We start from the raw sequence: 14,939 nt of genomic DNA on the forward strand, positions 1-14,939 counted from the left end.
AAAGTATAACAACAAGACATGCGGTCTGGGAGCCATGGTAACTAGGATGTGTTAAGTAGTACTATTCTTAGCAGTTTAATACCTGTTACTCCCCCTATCGGGGGAGGTCTATATGGCCTGCATGATTACCCTGACAAAATATAATAATAAGACATTTTTGTCTGGGACCCATGGTAAGGTTGTGTTAAGTAGTACTATTCTTAGCACTTTAATCCCTGTTACTCCCCCTATCGGGGGAGGTCTATATGGCCTGCATGATTACCCTGACAAAGTATAACAACAAGACATGCGGTCTGGGAGCCATGGTAACTAGGATGTGTTAAGTAGTACTATTCTTAGCAGTTTAATACCTGTTACTCCCCCTATCGGGGGAGGTCTATATGGCCTGCATGATTACCCTGACAAAATATAATAATAAGACATGGGGCTGGGATGCATGGTAAGGTTGTGTTAAATAGTACTATTCTTAGCACTTTAATCCCTGTTATTCCCCCTATCGGGGGAGGTCTATATGGCCTGCATGATTACCCTGACAAAGTATAACAACAAGACATGCGGTCTGGGAGCCATGGTAACTAGGATGTGTTAAGTAGTACTATTCTTAGCAGTTTAATACCTGTTACTCCCCCTATCGGGGGAGGTCTATATGGCCTGCATGATTACCCTGACAAAATATAATAATAAGACATGGGGCTGGGATGCATGGTAAGGTTGTGTTAAATAGTACTATTCTTAGCACTTTAATCCCTGTTACTCCCCCTATCGGGGGAGGTCTATATGGCCTGCATGATTACCCTGACAAAGTATAACAACAAGACATACGGTCTGGGACCCATGGTAACTAGGTTGTGTTAAGTAGTACTATTCTTAGCACTTTAATCCCTGTTACTCCCCCTATTGGGGGAGGTCTATATGGCCTGCATGATTACCCAGAGAAAATATAATAATAAGACATGCAGTCTGATACCCGTGGTAACTGGGTTGTGTTAAGTAGTACTATTCTTAGCACTTTAATCCCTGTTACTCCCGCTATCGGGGGAGGTCTATATGGCCTGCATGATTACACTGAAAAAATATAATAATAAGACATGCGGTCTGTGACCCATGGTAACTAGGTTGTGTTAAGTAGTACTATTCTTAGCAGTTTAATACCTGGGACCCATGGTAACTAGGTTGTGTTAAGTAGTACTATTCTTAGCAGTTTAATACCTGTTACTCCCCCTATCGGGGGAGGTCTATATGGCCTGCATGATTACACTGACAAAATATAATAATAAGACATGCGGTCGGTGACCCATGGTAACTAGGTTGTGTTAAGTGTTACTCCCCCTATCGGGGGAGGTCTATATGGCCTGCATGATTACACTGACAAAATATAATAATAAGACATGCGGTCTGTGACCCATGGTAAGGTTGTGTTAAGTAGTACTATTCTTAGCACTTTAATCCCTGTTACTCCCCCTATCGGGGGAGGTCTATATGGGCTGCATGATTACCCTGAAAAAGTATAACAACAAGACATGCGGTCTGGGAGCCATGGTAACTAGGATGTGTTAAGTAGTACTATTCTTAGCAGTTTAATACCTGTTACTCCCCCTCTCGGGGGAGGTCTATATGGCCTGCATGATTACCCTGACAAAATATAATAATAAGACATTTTTGTCTGGGACCCATGGTAAGGTTGTGTTAAGTAGTACTATTCTTAGCACTTTAATCCCTGTTACTCCCCCTATCGGGGGAGGTCTATATGGCCTGCATGATTACCCTGACAAAGTATAACAACAAGACATGCGGTCTGGGAGCCATGGTAACTAGGATGTGTTAAGTAGTACTATTCTTAGCAGTTTAATACCTGTTACTCCCCCTATCGGGGGAGGTCTATATGGCCTGCATGATTACCCTGACAAAATATAATAATAAGACATGGGGCTGGGATGCATGGTAAGGTTGTGTTAAATAGTACTATTCTTAGCACTTTAATCCCTGTTACTCCCCCTATCGGGGGAGGTCTATATGGCCTGCATGATTACACTGACAAAGTATAACAACAAGACATGCGGTCTGGGAGCCATGGTAACTAGGATGTGTTAAGTAGTACTATTCTTAGCAGTTTAATACCTGTTACTCCCCCTATCGGGGGAGGTCTATATGGCCTGCATGATTACCCTGACAAAATATAATAATAAGACATGGGGCTGGGATGCATGGTAAGGTTGTGTTAAATAGTACTATTCTTAGCACTTTAATCCCTGTTACTCCCCCTATCGGGGGAGGTCTATATGGCCTGCATGATTACCCTGACAAAGTATAACAACAAGACATGCGGTCTGGGACCCATGGTAACTAGGTTGTGTTAAGTAGTACTATTCTTAGCACTTTAATCCCTGTTACTCCCCCTATTGGGGGAGGTCTATATGGCCTGCATGATTACCCAGAGAAAATATAATAATAAGACATGCAGTCTGATACCCGTGGTAACTGGGTTGTGTTAAGTAGTACTATTCTTAGCACTTTAATCCCTGTTACTCCCGCTATCGGGGGAGGTCTATATGGCCTGCATGATTACACTGACAAAATATAATAATAAGACATGCGGTCTGTGACCCATGGTAACTAGGTTGTGTTAAGTAGTACTATTCTTAGCAGTTTAATACCTGGGACCCATGGTAACTAGGTTGTGTTAAGTAGTACTGTTCTTAGCCGTTTAATACCTGTTACTCCCCCTATCGGGGGAGGTCTATATGGCCTGCATGATTACACTGACAAAATATAATAATAAGACATGCGGTCGGTGACCCATGGTAACTAGGTTGTGTTAAGTGTTACTCCCCCTATCGGGGGAGGTCTATATGGCCTGCATGATTACACTGACAAAATATAATAATAAGACATGCGGTCTGTGACCCATGGTAAGGTTGTGTTAAGTAGTACTATTCTTAGCACTTTAATCCCTGTTACTCCCCCTATCGGGGGAGGTCTATATGGGCTGCATGATTACCCTGAAAAAGTATAACAACAAGACATGCGGTCTGGGAGCCATGGTAACTAGGATGTGTTAAGTAGTACTATTCTTAGCTTTTTAATACCTGTTACTCCCCCTATCGGGGGAGGTCTATATGGCCTGCATGATTACCCTGACAAAATATAATAATAAGACATTTTTGTCTGGGACCCATGGTAAGGTTGTGTTAAGTAGTACTATTCTTAGCACTTTAATCCCTGTTACTCCCCCTATCGGGGGAGGTCTATATGGCCTGCATGATTACCCTGACAAAGTATAACAACAAGACATGTGGTCTGGGAGCCATGGTAACTAGGATGTGTTAAGTAGTACTATTCTTAGCAGTTTAATACCTGTTACTCCCCCTATCGGGGGAGGTCTATATGGCCTGCATGATTACCCTGACAAAATATAATAATAAGACATGGGGCTGGGATGCATGGTAAGGTTGTGTTAAATAGTACTATTCTTAGCACTTTAATCCCTGTTACTCCCCCTATCGGGGGAGGTCTATATGGCCTGCATGATTACCCTGACAAAGTATAACAACAAGACATACGGTCTGGGACCCATGGTAACTAGGTTGTGTTAAGTAGTACTATTCTTAGCAGTTTAATACCTGTTACTCCCCCTATCGGGGGAGGTCTATGGCCTGCATGATTACCCTGACAAAATATAATAATAAGACATGGGGCTGGGATGCATGGTAAGGTTGTGTTAAATAGTACTATTCTTAGCACCTTAATCCCTGTTACTCCCCCTATCGGGGGAGGTCTATATGGCCTGCATGATTACCCTGACAAAGTATAACAACAAGACATGCGGTCTGGGACCCATGGTAACTAGGTTGTGTTAAGTAGTACTATTCTTAGCAGTTTAATACCTGTTACTCCCCCTATCGGGGGAGGTCTATATGGCCTGCATGATTACCCTGACAAAATTTAATAATAAGACATGCTGTCTGGGACCCATGGTAACTACTAGGTTGTGTTAAGTAGTACTATTCTTAGCACTTTAATCCCTGTTACTCCCCCTATTGGGGGAGGTCTATATGGCCTGTATGATTACCCTGACAAAATATAATAATAAGACATTTTTGTCTGGGACCCATGGTAAGGTTGTGTTAAGTAGTACTATTCTTAGCACTTTAATCCCTGTTACTCCCCCTATCGGGGGAGGTCTATATGGCCTGCATGATTACCCTGACAAAGTATAACAACAAGACATGCGGTCTGGGAGCCATGGTAACTAGGATGTGTTAAGTAGTACTATTCTTAGCAGTTTAATACCTGTTACTCCCCCTATCGGGGGAGGTCTATATGGCCTGCATGATTACCCTGACAAAATATAATAATAAGACATGGGGCTGGGATGCATGGTAAGGTTGTGTTAAATAGTACTATTCTTAGCACTTTAATCCCTGTTACTCCCCCTATCGGGGGAGGTCTATATGGCCTGCATGATTACCCTGACAAAGTATAACAACAAGACATGCGGTCTGGGAGCCATGGTAACTAGGATGTGTTAAGTAGTACTATTCTTAGCAGTTTAATACCTGTTACTCCCCCTATCGGGGGAGGTCTATATGGCCTGCATGATTACCCTGACAAAATATAATAATAAGACATGGGGCTGGGATGCATGGTAAGGTTGTGTTAAATAGTACTATTCTTAGCACTTTAATCCCTGTTACTCCCCCTATCGGGGGAGGTCTTTATGGCCTGCATGATTACCCTGACAAAGTATAACAACAAGACATACGGTCTGGGACCCATGGTAACTAGGTTGTGTTAAGTAGTACTATTCTTAGCACTTTAATCCCTGTTACTCCCCCTATTGGGGGAGGTCTATATGGCCTGCATGATTACCCAGAGAAAATATAATAATAAGACATGCAGTCTGATACCCGTGGTAACTGGGTTGTGTTAAGTAGTACTATTCTTAGCACTTTAATCCCTGTTACTCCCCCTATCGGGGGAGGTCTATATGGCCTGCATGATTACACTGACAAAATATAATAATAAGACATGCGGTCTGTGACCCATGGTAACTAGGTTGTGTTAAGTAGTACTATTCTTAGCAGTTTAATACCTGGGACCCATGGTAACTAGGATGTGTTAAGTAGTACTATTCTTAGCAGTTTAATACCTGTTACTCCCCCTATCGGGGGAGGTCTATATGGCCTGCATGATTACCCTGACAAAATATAATAATAAGACATGGGGCTGGGATGCATGGTAAGGTTGTGTTAAATAGTACTATTCTTAGCACTTTAATCCCTGTTACTCCCCCTATCGGGGGAGGTCTATATGGCCTGCATGATTACCCTGACAAAGTATAACAACAAGACATGCGGTCTGGGAGCCATGGTAACTAGGATGTGTTAAGTAGTACTATTCTTAGCAGTTTAATACCTGTTACTCCCCCTATCGGGGGAGGTCTATATGGCCTGCATGATTACCCTGACAAAATATAATAATAAGACATGGGGCTGGGATGCATGGTAAGGTTGTGTTAAATAGTACTATTCTTAGCACTTTAATCCCTGTTACTCCCCCTATCGGGGGAGGTCTTTATGGCCTGCATGATTACCCTGACAAAGTATAACAACAAGACATACGGTCTGGGACCCATGGTAACTAGGTTGTGTTAAGTAGTACTATTCTTAGCACTTTAATCCCTGTTACTCCCCCTATTGGGGGAGGTCTATATGGCCTGCATGATTACCCAGAGAAAATATAATAATAAGACATGCAGTCTGATACCCGTGGTAACTGGGTTGTGTTAAGTAGTACTATTCTTAGCACTTTAATCCCTGTTACTCCCGCTATCGGGGGAGGTCTATATGGCCTGCATGATTACACTGACAAAATATAATAATAAGACATGCGGTCTGTGACCCATGGTAACTAGGTTGTGTTAAGTAGTACTATTCTTAGCAGTTTAATACCTGGGACCCATGGTAACTAGGTTGTGTTAAGTAGTACTGTTCTTAGCCGTTTAATACCTGTTACTCCCCCTATCGGGGGAGGTCTATATGGCCTGCATGATTACACTGACAAAATATAATAATAAGACATGCGGTCGGTGACCCATGGTAACTAGGTTGTGTTAAGTGTTACTCCCCCTATCGGGGGAGGTCTATATGGCCTGCATGATTACACTGACAAAATATAATAATAAGACATGCGGTCTGTGACCCATGGTAAGGTTGTGTTAAGTAGTACTATTCTTAGCACTTTAATCCCTGTTACTCCCCCTATCGGGGGAGGTCTATATGGGCTGCATGATTACCCTGAAAAAGTATAACAACAAGACATGCGGTCTGGGAGCCATGGTAACTAGGATGTGTTAAGTAGTACTATTCTTAGCTTTTTAATACCTGTTACTCCCCCTATCGGGGGAGGTCTATATGGCCTGCATGATTACCCTGACAAAATATAATAATAAGACATTTTTGTCTGGGACCCATGGTAAGGTTGTGTTAAGTAGTACTATTCTTAGCACTTTAATCCCTGTTACTCCCCCTATCGGGGGAGGTCTATATGGCCTGCATGATTACCCTGACAAAGTATAACAACAAGACATGCGGTCTGGGAGCCATGGTAACTAGGATGTGTTAAGTAGTACTATTCTTAGCAGTTTAATACCTGTTACTCCCCCTATCGGGGGAGGTCTATATGGCCTGCATGATTACCCTGACAAAATATAATAATAAGACATGGGGCTGGGATGCATGGTAAGGTTGTGTTAAATAGTACTATTCTTAGCACTTTAATCCCTGTTACTCCCCCTATCGGGGGAGGTCTATATGGCCTGCATGATTACCCTGACAAAGTATAACAACAAGACATACGGTCTGGGACCCATGGTAACTAGGTTGTGTTAAGTAGTACTATTCTTAGCAGTTTAATACCTGTTACTCCCCCTATCGGGGGAGGTCTATGGCCTGCATGATTACCCTGACAAAATATAATAATAAGACATGGGGCTGGGATGCATGGTAAGGTTGTGTTAAATAGTACTATTCTTAGCACCTTAATCCCTGTTACTCCCCCTATCGGGGGAGGTCTATATGGCCTGCATGATTACCCTGACAAAGTATAACAACAAGACATGCGGTCTGGGACCCATGGTAACTAGGTTGTGTTAAGTAGTACTATTCTTAGCAGTTTAATACCTGTTACTCCCCCTATCGGGGGAGGTCTATATGGCCTGCATGATTACCCTGACAAAATATAATAATAAGACATGCTGTCTGGGACCCATGGTAACTACTAGGTTGTGTTAAGTAGTACTATTCTTAGCACTTTAATCCCTGTTACTCCCCCTATTGGGGGAGGTCTATATGGCCTGTATGATTACCCTGACAAAATATAATAATAAGACATGCGGTTTGGGACCCATGGTAACTAGGTTGTGTTAAGTAGTACTATTCTTAGCACTTTAATCCTTGTTACTCCCCCTGTCGGGGGAGGTCTATATGGCCTGCATGATTACCCTGACAAAATATAATATTAAAGAAATGCGGTCTGAGACCCATGGTAAGGTTGTGTTAAGTAGTACTATTCTTAGCACTTTAATCCCTGTTACTCCCCCTATCGGGGGAGGTCTATATGGCCTGCATGATTACCCTGACAAAATATAATAATAAGACATGCGGTCTGGGACCCATGGTAACTACTAGGTTGTGTTAAGTAGTACTATTCTTAGCACTTTAATCCCTGTTACTCCCCCTATTGGGGGAGGTCTATATGGCCTGCATGATTACCCTGAGAAAATATAATAATAAGACATGCAGTCTGATACCCATGGTAACTGGGTTGTGTTAAGTAGTACTATTCTTAGCACTTTAATCCCTGTTACTCCCCCTATTGGGGGAGGTCTATATGGCCTGCATGATTACCCAGAGAAAATATAATAATAAGACATGCAGTCTGATACCCGTGGTAACTGGGTTGTGTTAAGTAGTACTATTCTTAGCACTTTAATCCCTGTTACTCCCGCTATCGGGGGAGGTCTATATGGCCTGCATGATTACACTGACAAAATATAATAATAAGACATGCGGTCTGTGACCCATGGTAACTAGGTTGTGTTAAGTAGTACTATTCTTAGCAGTTTAATACCTGGGACCCATGGTAACTAGGATGTGTTAAGTAGTACTATTCTTAGCAGTTTAATACCTGTTACTCCCCCTATCGGGGGAGGTCTATATGGCCTGCATGATTACCCTGACAAAATATAATAATAAGACATGGGGCTGGGATGCATGGTAAGGTTGTGTTAAATAGTACTATTCTTAGCACTTTAATCCCTGTTACTCCCCCTATCGGGGGAGGTCTATATGGCCTGCATGATTACCCTGACAAAGTATAACAACAAGACATGCGGTCTGGGAGCCATGGTAACTAGGATGTGTTAAGTAGTACTATTCTTAGCAGTTTAATACCTGTTACTCCCCCTATCGGGGGAGGTCTATATGGCCTGCATGATTACCCTGACAAAATATAATAATAAGACATGGGGCTGGGATGCATGGTAAGGTTGTGTTAAATAGTACTATTCTTAGCACTTTAATCCCTGTTACTCCCCCTATCGGGGGAGGTCTTTATGGCCTGCATGATTACCCTGACAAAGTATAACAACAAGACATACGGTCTGGGACCCATGGTAACTAGGTTGTGTTAAGTAGTACTATTCTTAGCACTTTAATCCCTGTTACTCCCCCTATTGGGGGAGGTCTATATGGCCTGCATGATTACCCAGAGAAAATATAATAATAAGACATGCAGTCTGATACCCGTGGTAACTGGGTTGTGTTAAGTAGTACTATTCTTAGCACTTTAATCCCTGTTACTCCCGCTATCGGGGGAGGTCTATATGGCCTGCATGATTACACTGACAAAATATAATAATAAGACATGCGGTCTGTGACCCATGGTAACTAGGTTGTGTTAAGTAGTACTGTTCTTAGCAGTTTAATACCTGGGACCCATGGTAACTAGGTTGTGTTAAGTAGTACTGTTCTTAGCAGTTTAATACCTGTTACTCCCCCTATCGGGGGAGGTCTATATGGCCTGCATGATTACACTGACAAAATATAATAATAAGACATGCGGTCGGTGACCCATGGTAACTAGGTTGTGTTAAGTGTTACTCCCCCTATCGGGGGAGGTCTATATGGCCTGCATGATTACACTGACAAAATATAATAATAAGACATGCGGTCTGTGACCCATGGTAAGGTTGTGTTAAGTAGTACTATTCTTAGCACTTTAATCCCTGTTACTCCCCCTATCGGGGGAGGTCTATATGGGCTGCATGATTACCCTGAAAAAGTATAACAACAAGACATGCGGTCTGGGAGCCATGGTAACTAGGATGTGTTAAGTAGTACTATTCTTAGCTTTTTAATACCTGTTACTCCCCCTATCGGGGGAGGTCTATATGGCCTGCATGATTACCCTGACAAAATATAATAATAAGACATTTTTGTCTGGGACCCATGGTAAGGTTGTGTTAAGTAGTACTATTCTTAGCACTTTAATCCCTGTTACTCCCCCTATCGGGGGAGGTCTATATGGCCTGCATGATTACCCTGACAAAGTATAACAACAAGACATGCGGTCTGGGAGCCATGGTAACTAGGATGTGTTAAGTAGTACTATTCTTAGCAGTTTAATACCTGTTACTCCCCCTATCGGGGGAGGTCTATATGGCCTGCATGATTACCCTGACAAAATATAATAATAAGACATGGGGCTGGGATGCATGGTAAGGTTGTGTTAAATAGTACTATTCTTAGCACTTTAATCCCTGTTACTCCCCCTATCGGGGGAGGTCTATATGGCCTGCATGATTACCCTGACAAAGTATAACAACAAGACATACGGTCTGGGACCCATGGTAACTAGGTTGTGTTAAGTAGTACTATTCTTAGCAGTTTAATACCTGTTACTCCCCCTATCGGGGGAGGTCTATGGCCTGCATGATTACCCTGACAAAATATAATAATAAGACATGGGGCTGGGATGCATGGTAAGGTTGTGTTAAATAGTACTATTCTTAGCACCTTAATCCCTGTTACTCCCCCTATCGGGGGAGGTCTATATGGCCTGCATGATTACCCTGACAAAGTATAACAACAAGACATGCGGTCTGGGACCCATGGTAACTAGGTTGTGTTAAGTAGTACTATTCTTAGCAGTTTAATACCTGTTACTCCCCCTATCGGGGGAGGTCTATATGGCCTGCATGATTACCCTGACAAAATATAATAATAAGACATGCTGTCTGGGACCCATGGTAACTACTAGGTTGTGTTAAGTAGTACTATTCTTAGCACTTTAATCCCTGTTACTCCCCCTATTGGGGGAGGTCTATATGGCCTGTATGATTACCCTGACAAAATATAATAATAAGACATGCGGTTTGGGACCCATGGTAACTAGGTTGTGTTAAGTAGTACTATTCTTAGCACTTTAATCCTTGTTACTCCCCCTGTCGGGGGAGGTCTATATGGCCTGCATGATTACCCTGACAAAATATAATATTAAAGAAATGCGGTCTGAGACCCATGGTAAGGTTGTGTTAATTATTACTATTCTTAGCACTTTAATCCCTGTTACTCCCCCTATCGGGGGAGGTCTATATGGCCTGCATGATTACCCTGACAAAATATAATAATAAGACATGCGGTCTGGGACCCATGGTAACTACTAGGTTGTGTTAAGTAGTACTATTCTTAGCACTTTAATCCCTGTTACTCCCCCTATTGGGGGAGGTCTATATGGCCTGCATGATTACCCTGAGAAAATATAATAATAAGACATGCAGTCTGATACCCATGGTAACTGGGTTGTGTTAAGTAGTACTATTCTTAGCACTTTAATCCCTGTTACTCCCCCTATCGGGGGAGGTCTATATGGCCTGCATGATTACACTGACAAAATATAATAATAAGACATGCGGTCTGTGACCCATGGTAACTAGGTTGTGTTAAGTAGTACTATTCTTAGCAGTTTAATACCTGGGACCCATGGTAACTAGGTTGTGTTAAGTAGTACTGTTCTTAGCCGTTTAATACCTGTTACTCCCCCCTATCGGGGGAGGTCTATATGGCCTGCATGATTACACTGACAAAATATAATAATAAGACATGCGGTCTGTGACCCATGGTAAGGTTGTGTTAAGTAGTACTATTCTTAGCACTTTAATCCCTGTTACTCCCCCTATCGGGGGAGGTCTATATGGCCTGCATGATTACACTGACAAAATATAATAATAAGACATGCGGTCGGTGACCCATGGTAACTAGGTTGTGTTAAGTGTTACTCCCCCTATCGGGGGAGGTCTATATGGCCTGCATGATTACACTGACAAAATATAATAATAAGACATGCGGTCTGTGACCCATGGTAAGGTTGTGTTAAGTAGTACTATTCTTAGCACTTTAATCCCTGTTACTCCCCCTATCGGGGGAGGTCTATATGGGCTGCATGATTACCCTGAAAAAGTATAACAACAAGACATGCGGTCTGGGAGCCATGGTAACTAGGATGTGTTAAGTAGTACTATTCTTAGCTTTTTAATACCTGTTACTCCCCCTATCGGGGGAGGTCTATATGGCCTGCATGATTACCCTGACAAAATATAATAATAAGACATTTTTGTCTGGGACCCATGGTAAGGTTGTGTTAAGTAGTACTATTCTTAGCACTTTAATCCCTGTTACTCCCCCTATCGGGGGAGGTCTATATGGCCTGCATGATTACCCTGACAAAGTATAACAACAAGACATGCGGTCTGGGAGCCATGGTAACTAGGATGTGTTAAGTAGTACTATTCTTAGCAGTTTAATACCTGTTACTCCCCCTATCGGGGGAGGTCTATATGGCCTGCATGATTACCCTGACAAAATATAATAATAAGACATGGGGCTGGGATGCATGGTAAGGTTGTGTTAAATAGTACTATTCTTAGCACTTTAATCCCTGTTACTCCCCCTATCGGGGGAGGTCTATATGGCCTGCATGATTACCCTGACAAAGTATAACAACAAGACATACGGTCTGGGACCCATGGTAACTAGGTTGTGTTAAGTAGTACTATTCTTAGCAGTTTAATACCTGTTACTCCCCCTATCGGGGGAGGTCTATGGCCTGCATGATTACCCTGACAAAATATAATAATAAGACATGGGGCTGGGATGCATGGTAAGGTTGTGTTAAATAGTACTATTCTTAGCACCTTAATCCCTGTTACTCCCCCTATCGGGGGAGGTCTATATGGCCTGCATGATTACCCTGACAAAGTATAACAACAAGACATGCGGTCTGGGACCCATGGTAACTAGGTTGTGTTAAGTAGTACTATTCTTAGCAGTTTAATACCTGTTACTCCCCCTATCGGGGGAGGTCTATATGGCCTGCATGATTACCCTGACAAAATATAATAATAAGACATGCTGTCTGGGACCCATGGTAACTACTAGGTTGTGTTAAGTAGTACTATTCTTAGCACTTTAATCCCTGTTACTCCCCCTATTGGGGGAGGTCTATATGGCCTGTATGATTACCCTGACAAAATATAATAATAAGACATGCGGTTTGGGACCCATGGTAACTAGGTTGTGTTAAGTAGTACTATTCTTAGCACTTTAATCCTTGTTACTCCCCCTGTCGGGGGAGGTCTATATGGCCTGCATGATTACCCTGACAAAATATAATATTAAAGAAATGCGGTCTGAGACCCATGGTAAGGTTGTGTTAATTATTACTATTCTTAGCACTTTAATCCCTGTTACTCCCCCTATCGGGGGAGGTCTATATGGCCTGCATGATTACCCTGACAAAATATAATAATAAGACATGCGGTCTGGGACCCATGGTAACTACTAGGTTGTGTTAAGTAGTACTATTCTTAGCACTTTAATCCCTGTTACTCCCCCTATTGGGGGAGGTCTATATGGCCTGCATGATTACCCTGAGAAAATATAATAATAAGACATGCAGTCTGATACCCATGGTAACTGGGTTGTGTTAAGTAGTACTATTCTTAGCACTTTAATCCCTGTTACTCCCCCTATCGGGGGAGGTCTATATGGCCTGCATGATTACACTGACAAAATATAATAATAAGACATGCGGTCTGTGACCCATGGTAACTAGGTTGTGTTAAGTAGTACTATTCTTAGCAGTTTAATACCTGGGACCCATGGTAACTAGGTTGTGTTAAGTAGTACTGTTCTTAGCCGTTTAATACCTGTTACTCCCCCTATCGGGGGAGGTCTATATGGCCTGCATGATTACACTGACAAAATATAATAATAAGACATGCGGTCTGTGACCCATGGTAAGGTTGTGTTAAGTAGTACTATTCTTAGCACTTTAATCCCTGTTACTCCCCCTATCGGGGGAGGTCTATATGGGCTGCATGATTACCCTGAAAAAGTATAACAACAAGACATGCGGTCTGGGAGCCATGGTAACTAGGATGTGTTAAGTAGTACTATTCTTAGCAGTTTAATACCTGTTACTCCCCCTATCGGGGGAGGTCTATATGGCCTGCATGATTACCCTGACAAAATATAATAATAAGACATGGGGCTGGGATGCATGGTAAGGTTGTGTTAAATAGTACTATTCTTAGCACTTTAATCCCTGTTACTCCCCCTATCGGGGGAGGTCTATATGGCCTGCATGATTACCCTGACAAAGTATAACAACAAGACATGCGGTCTGGGACCCATGGTAACTAGGTTGTGTTAAGTAGTACTATTCTTAGCAGTTTAATACCTGTTACTCCCCCTATCGGGGGAGGTCTATATGGCCTGCATGATTACCCTGACAAAATATAATAATAAGACATGCTGTCTGGGACCCATGGTAACTACTAGGTTGTGTTAAGTAGTACTATTCTTAGCACTTTAATCCCTGTTACTCCCCCTATTGGGGGAGGTCTATATGGCCTGTATGATTACCCTGACAAAATATAATAATAAGACATGCGGTCTGTGACCCATGGTAAGGTTGTGTTAAGTAGTACTATTCTTAGCACTTTAATCCCTGTTACTCCCCCTATCGGGGGAGGTCTATATGGGCTGCATGATTACCCTGAAAAAGTATAACAACAAGACATGCGGTCTGGGAGCCATGGTAACTAGGATGTGTTAAGTAGTACTATTCTTAGCTTTTTAATACCTGTTACTCCCCCTATCGGGGGAGGTCTATATGGCCTGCATGATTACCCTGACAAAATATAATAATAAGACATTTTTGTCTGGGACCCATGGTAAGGTTGTGTTAAGTAGTACTATTCTTAGCACTTTAATCCCTGTTACTCCCCCTATCGGGGGAGGTCTATATGGCCTGCATGATTACCCTGACAAAGTATAACAACAAGACATGCGGTCTGGGAGCCATGGTAACTAGGATGTGTTAAGTAGTACTATTCTTAGCAGTTTAATACCTGTTACTCCCCCTATCGGGGGAGGTCTATATGGCCTGCATGATTACCCTGACAAAATATAATAATAAGACATGGGGCTGGGATGCATGGTAAGGTTGTGTTAAATAGTACTATTCTTAGCACTTTAATCCCTGTTACTCCCCCTATCGGGGGAGGTCTATATGGCCTGCATGATTACCCTGACAAAGTATAACAACAAGACATACGGTCTGGGACCCATGGTAACTAGGTTGTGTTAAGTAGTACTATTCTTAGCAGTTTAATACCTGTTACTCCCCCTATCGGGGGAGGTCTATGGCCTGCATGATTACCCTGACAAAATATAATAATAAGACATGGGGCTGGGATGCATGGTAAGGTTGTGTTAAATAGTACTATTCTTAGCACCTTAATCCCTGTTACTCCCCCTATCGGGGGAGGTCTATATGGCCTGCATGATTACCCTGACAAAGTATAACAACATTAT

This window comes from Bombina bombina, chromosome 4, assembly GCF_027579735.1.
Source record: "Bombina bombina isolate aBomBom1 chromosome 4, aBomBom1.pri, whole genome shotgun sequence".
In the NCBI taxonomy this organism is placed as follows: Eukaryota; Metazoa; Chordata; class Amphibia; order Anura; family Bombinatoridae; genus Bombina; species Bombina bombina.